We start from the raw sequence: 7271 nt of genomic DNA on the forward strand, positions 1-7271 counted from the left end.
TAGACAAGGTATCATCTTTTCAATTCATGGAAATATGTAGAGCCAAATTGTGGTCTTTTCCCTCCTCGGGAAGATTAGCATCACAAAAGCTCAAATTGTTACAAGCATTTATGTTTGCAACAATGCTATCAAACTGTTCAATAGTGATATCGTAATCCACGTATGCCACGTCCAACACCCTCTGCAAAGCTTCACGGCGTGGCTTAGAATTCATCAACAAAGATAACACGGATATCTTTGATGGAGTTTGTAGCAGCTGATCAACAACATTGTATTCACTCCTTTTGATGAGTCTCAACATCTCATCACCATCCTCTCTAATAACGCCAGACTGGCCAACCAGGACAGGAGCTTTAACAGTTTTATCAACAACAGGGTCAACACCCTTCACAACAGTATTATTTGAAGAAGTCCCCACGGGACCGGCAGGATTAACCACAGCTTTCCCCACAAAGTCTTCATGGGGTTTCGGCGGAGCCGAGAAAACACGACCACTACGGGTCACTCCACTGATGTCTGAGATGCTCAAAACATAGGTTGAGGGCAACGACACCTCTTTCCCATCTTCTAGCATCACAACATTGTATCTATAGGGAACAACTTTGTTAGATGAATACGGGACAGGACCCGCTGGCTTTATCACAAGAGATGGTGATACTTTCTTCTTGCTACCATCATACTTGATGACAACAGGCTTTGGTATTCTAAAAACAGGGGAAATAACATCAACTTCGTCCTCATTACGATTCTAAAGTATCTCGATCATCCCTTGGTCCAACATCTCTTGGATGTCCTTCCTTACTTGTCGGAATCCTCTTTCGTTGATAGTGCACACCTGGCACCTATCATGGTCATGCTCATAGTGACTGTATCCACACAACATTTTATGCATCTCGACCAAAGATTGCCTGATATCATTGACATACAAGACTTTATATTTGCCAGGGCAACCCTGGACCATATTCACAACAGCTTTCCCATGCTCAGGCAATGGGTTCTTCTTCATATTAGGACCTACGTCCTCGAAAAACAAAATCCCACTTCTCACAAGGTCTTGCACCTTGGTGGGATAGAAATTCTCCACATCATGTCCAGGAGCACCGGAATGATATACACAATGTAATTCAGGCTTGTACCACCATTGAGGGTTGGTCGATACAGCGGGAGGGTCTCGTGGAGTAATTAACTTTCTATCGATCAGAGAAGGATAGAGTTCAGCATAAGTCATCGGAATCGGATCAAAAGTGACCCTTTTCCTCTCGTAGTTGCTGGTGCTGGTGTTATTGTTGTTTCGAGGCTGGTAGGCCTACTGTTGCCAACGATGTTGTTGTTGATATTGTTGATGTTGTTGTTGTTGTTGATGATGAACTTCTCTAAAGGCAGGTGCTATATGAGCCACCCGGTGTTGGCTGACGGCAGGGCGAATATTCTTCCTCTTCACAGAGGGTCTTCTTTTGACATGGGAAGACACAGCATGTGCCCCTCCCTCCTTCTTCTTTGCAAAGCTCCCATACCTCTTTGCCGAAGAGTTGTCTTCTCGGGATAGTCATCATTCACGGACCCCTTCCTCCAGTCTCATTCTCATATTCACCATTTCGGTGAAGTCCGAGGGAGCACTGACTATCATCCTCTCATAGTAGAAAGAGCTCAACATCTTCAAAAAGATCTTCGTCATCTCTTTCTCCTCTAGGGGTGGCACTATCTGAGCTGCCAACTCGCGCCATCTCTGGGCGTACTCTTTGAAGATCTCTTTCTCTTTCTGGGACATCTCCCTCAGCTGGTCCCTATCAGGAGCCATATCCATGTTGTATTTATATTTCTTGACGAAGGCTTCGCCAAGATCATTGAAGGAGCGGATGTTTGCACTATCCAGACCCATGTACCACCGAAGCGTGTCACCTGATAAGCTATCCTGGAAGTAATGGATTAGTAGCTGGTCATTGTCTATTTGCGTTGACATCTTACGAGCATACATCACAAGATGGCTGAGAGGGTAAGTGTTTCCCTTGTATTTCTCAAAGTCAGGTACTTTGAACTTTACAGGGATCTTCACGTTAGGCACAAGGCACAACTCAGCAGCACTCTTACCAAAGAGGTCCTTACCCCTCAGAGTCTTCAGTTCCTTGCGCAACTCAAGGAATTGGTCTTTCATTTCATCCATAGTTTCATATACGTCTGGGCCCTCAGATGGCTCAGAATGATAGATGGTGTCTTCAACTCTTGGTAAAGTGTGCACAATGGGAGGTGGCACAGAAAGGGATGGGCTAGATGCCGGCAGAGAAGCGAGAGTTGGAGCAAAACCCTCGGGCACAAAGTTATCGGGCATTCCCTAGGGGAACCCGACTGGCATAGTAGGCGCAAAATGGGCTGTCGCAGCAGGCACAGTTGAAGAAGCGGCCTTAGATATAACAATCCTCGTGGGAGGAGTTGCAGGAGTTGGCGATGATTGGCTCTGAGCAGCCAGCACTGACTCCATCATGGCAGTCAGCCTAGCAATCTCGTCTTTTAGTTCCCGGTTCTCTTGCTCTAGATGCTCCATGATCTTTGGATGATTAGCTCTTGTGGTATACCGGTGCGTCAGCTTGTCTTCAAAATAAATGAAGAGCAAAGAGTTAGACCACTAGGCTGAACAAAACCTGCTTATGCATATGATTTGTTTTTTATTTGAGGAACTTTATAGGGATCTATTTGCAAATATTTGAAAATATTAATCTTTTAAGACATATACGGAATACTTATAGCAATAATATTTGGAAAAAATTTTACACCAAAGAAGTAGTACAGTTTTGGTAACCAAATACAATACAAGAGGAAAGGAGAATAAACATCCTATGGAACCCTAGAAACAATCGTCCAAAGCTCTCGAGATCGAAAGATAAGCTGCACGAAGCCTCTTCACCTCTCTCTCATAAGCTGCTTCCATATCGGCCTTCTCCTTGGCGAGTCGATCATACTTTCTCTTCCAAAACTTGGATGACTGAGGAAGAAGATAAGTAACCACATCATCAGGCTCATCAATAACTTGATGCTCCAGAAATTCTATCACAACATCCTTATCTCTGAGTTGCTGAAGAAGTTCCTCTCGCTCACGAACCCAAGCATGTGACCGGTCTTCATTTCTCAACTCCTCTACTCCTTGATTAGGGAGGGTTGAAGTCCTAACCATAACCATAGGGATAGGTCTCAAATAGTCATATGGCATGCGGTGCTCAAGCGCTCTCTTCCTCACCCAAGCGGTGTAGGGCTCCAAAGCAATACAATTCTTCGGACCAAGCTCTTTCCTTTCCTTTTTATGAACCTTGCGCCAGGCGCGAACCATTCTACCCTTCAAGTTTTGGGGATCTCTACCCTCTTGAAAGAACACACCTTCCAACAGAATGTTGTTAGGTTTATCCTTTAAGGGGAACCCAAGCTGACGACAAGCCAAAATAGGGTTGTAGTTGATTCCACCACATGTACCAAGAAGAGGCACATTGGAGAACTCACCACAAGAATCCATAATCTGGACACCATCATACACATGGTTGTACCAAAAGATATCATCATTAGTGAGAGACATAAGTCTCATGGACCACCGTAGACATCCCTTGTTCTCCTTGAAGGAGAGCGTCTGAGGCAAGTGCGAAATAAACCACTTGTACAACAGAGGAAAACAACACACAATGGATCCACCACCCTTTGCATTCCTCATATGCAAAGAGAAATAAGTCTCACCCAATAGAGTCGAAACAGGATTAAGAGTAGAGAAAATCCTAATAGCGTTTACATCCACAAAATTGTCGATGTTGGGGAATAACACTAGCCCATAGATGAGAAGTACAAATACGGCTTCAAAGGCGTCCTCGCTCATGGCCTTCCCAAATAAAGTAGCTAGGGCAATGAGAAAATCAGATGGGAGACCTTGAATTCCACCTTTGGTAGTCATATGAGCAACAATATCAGATACATCTATGTGAAGCAGATCAATAATCTCTTGGGAAGAAGGAACCCTCTCCAAGCCACTGAACGACAACTGATCCAGAATAGGTATACCCACAAGATAGGCATATTCCTCAAGTGTAGGCAAAAGCTGGAAATCTGGAAAAGTGAAGCAACGGTATAGAGGATCATAGAACTGTACCAACACACTCATTAGACCCTCATCCACATGAGTAATAAGAATAGACAGAAGCTTCCCATGGCGAGCTTTGAACTCCAAGGTATCTAATACATAATATGGCAAACTCCTTAACTCTTTCAAGTCGGATTGTCTGAAACTGTACTTCTTCGTATTCCTTCTTTGCTTATCCATGTCTGAAAATTTTCAAATAGATCTCTTAAGTTCCTTGAAATTTTTCATTGTTGATGATATGGATGCATATGAATGCATGAATGCATGGATGCAACAATCACACTCAAGGATCAAACAAGGCACACCACACAAAGGTCACGGGATGACTCAAGTCATCCTCAATATCAATCATCCATTTTGGTGGATTATGGTTTACACCTTATCAACCCAAGTTCCATGGATATTGAGGATATACGAGAACGGATCAACCGCGAATCAAGGGTTTGTTATAAGTCACGAGCATGGAGTCTCGGTTAAGAACCACCCAAATGGAGTGTACTATGGTTAAACCGGATAATCATGTTCTAAAAGAGGTCCCCATAGTCATTATCTCATCTTTCCGATATTATCGGATAAAACGACTACTCATATTCCAAAAATATTCTCAAGAGAGACTCTTATGAGTGTAGTATCGCGTAACAACCGTATCAAATCTTACATTTGAACGATCTTCGCACTACGTCCTAAAATAGGCCATGATGGGCTAGGTAATCTAAGGTCCTTGGCTTCTAAGGTTTATACTGGAAAGAGTAATTCCTAACCACGACTACTCGTGTGACATTATTGATCCCAACAAGACCTCCACCAAGTGAATAGGCTTGCAAGTCAACTTGCTAAGGAATAACTCCACACAAGTCAACAAGACTATGCCATTCTCCTATCATAAGTGCACTCGAGTTCGAGTATAGAACTCATCTCACAAGAAACCACCAAGCATACAAGCAATTGATATATCAAGCAATTCATACATTACAAACAATACAGTCATCCCAAATTTGCACAAAAATATGTCACAAATAAAGATAAAAATACAACACACATAAGCAAAAAGTAGGCTAAACCCACTAGAGAGAATTCCCCAACAGAGCCGCCACTTTTCTGTAGCGGGGTATTCGTTACCTTTAGATTTATTGATTAAATCAAAAGTAAACATACAATTCGAGTCGCCACCGCACTTTTATTTATCCAAAGGAAAAGTTAAAAAGCGAACAAAAACCAAGTAAGAAGTTTTATCAAATCAAAAACTAATAAAAATGTCAGAGATCTAGGTAAGGGGGTTGGTTATGAAATGGGAAGGGTTTAAGCACCCAAAACATCCTTAGTACTCTAAGGGAGCCCTTTTTGCAAATGAGTGTTGTAGGTTGGTATTTGTGAAAATATTCGTGCAAACAAGATTGGGGAGATGAGAAAAGAATAGATTATATTTGCAATTTTATTGTTTGAATGGATAAAACCATTGCCTACGTACCATCACAAAGGTAGGATCAAAATCTCGTAGTTCGGGGTAGAAAATCTCAAAAAAGATTGGTGAATTTATTTGGTCAAAAGCCTTAAGGTCTTTTGTTATCAAAGGGAGAAAACTCAACCTAAACCAACAATCCACCATGTGAGGAGAGCTTCAACATACTAGTGAGGGGTTAACCCTATAATAAGTATGGAAGACTTATAGTCCAATCACTAAGGATAAAGTGAGGTTTACATCAACCACTATGATAACTCAAACCTATGACTAATGTTTATGAAAAAGGTTTTAATAAAGGTGACCATTGGAACCACAAAAACAACTTGAAGTGAGTTGTATTTATAAGTTAAAAGTATTCACAAAATGAAGTCAAAGTTGACTTAAGGTTCATTCATAAGGAGTATTAATGAAAAGAGTTTGAAAAATCAAAGGCATAAGGCCTAGGTTTCTAGTTTTGAAAACAATGTCAAAGTTTGCACAAAATGAGTTTGTCTTGGGTTAGAGTGGAGAGAAGAAGAGAAGGGTTATTCCTAAAGCATACAAAGATAAGAGAAGAGATAAAACCCTTGGAGTTCCTTTTCTTGAGATCATAAAGATGATTAAAGATGCTCCTTTCCTTTGGACTTAGCAAGCAACAAGCAATAAAAACAAATATACATTCAAGCTCCTAGGATCTCCACTTGGCTTGTCTCTCATAACTTGGTTACTCATGACAATGGTCCTTCTTACTATCTCAAGATGGAATCCCTATCACACAAGAGCAAACAATCAAAAGGTTCACAACAAAATAAGAGGAATGGACAAAGAATGAGTTTAGATAAGGGGTCCTTTGAAGTCAACTTTAAAGTTTAGCATTCTAAAGGCATGAGGCCTAGTTGCTCTTCAACAAGTTTAGCATTCTAAAGGCATGAGGCCTAGTTGCTCTTCAACAAGTTTAGCATTTTAAAGGCATGAGGCCTAGTTGCTCTTTAACAAGTTTAGCATTCTAAAGGCATGAGACCTAGTTACTCTTGAACTCCTTTAAGCATAGGTAAGGTCCTAATTCTAAGTCCTTTCTCATTTTTGCATTTGGTTCACACAAACAAAGACAAAACAAACACAAAGCAACAATATATTTATTTACAATAATGAGCTCAAATGAGCAAAAGGAAAATGGCATAAACATAAAATATGGGCTCAAGTGAGCAAAGTAAAGAGCAATATGAATAAATGAGCAAGAACTAAAGTTCATTAAAGTAAATTGCAAGACATTAAATGCACAAATTAAAGTTAGTAATTAGTGGTTATGTTAGTGTGTCATAAGACAATTTAGCGCTATGTTAAGCAATCGTAAGTGGACTAATGTAGTAGTCACACCTATCTGAGGTCGGTCAATAAAACTATAGGCAAATAAACACAAGTTAGAGATCATGGCTAGTAAGCCAAGCTCCTAAAACTTGCCATGCCAAAAGAAAAGAAGAAAGGCCTTGTATGGACTTTAGGCTTTTTGCTTGACCAAGAAGCAACCTATCTTGGACACAAAGCAACTCACTTGATCTTGGATCAAGTTGAGTTTGATTTGGATCAAAGAAGATTAAACTTCTCATATGTCAAGACCAACCACAAATCACTAACTCATTGGCCAAAAGAAAAAGAAAAGAGATGAAGATGAAATGAAATAGAAAGAACATTCAAATGTCAAACACAATTGGTCAAAAG

Source organism: Lathyrus oleraceus, chromosome 1, assembly GCF_024323335.1.
Source record: "Lathyrus oleraceus cultivar Zhongwan6 chromosome 1, CAAS_Psat_ZW6_1.0, whole genome shotgun sequence".
NCBI classification, from domain to species: Eukaryota; Viridiplantae; Streptophyta; class Magnoliopsida; order Fabales; family Fabaceae; genus Lathyrus; species Lathyrus oleraceus.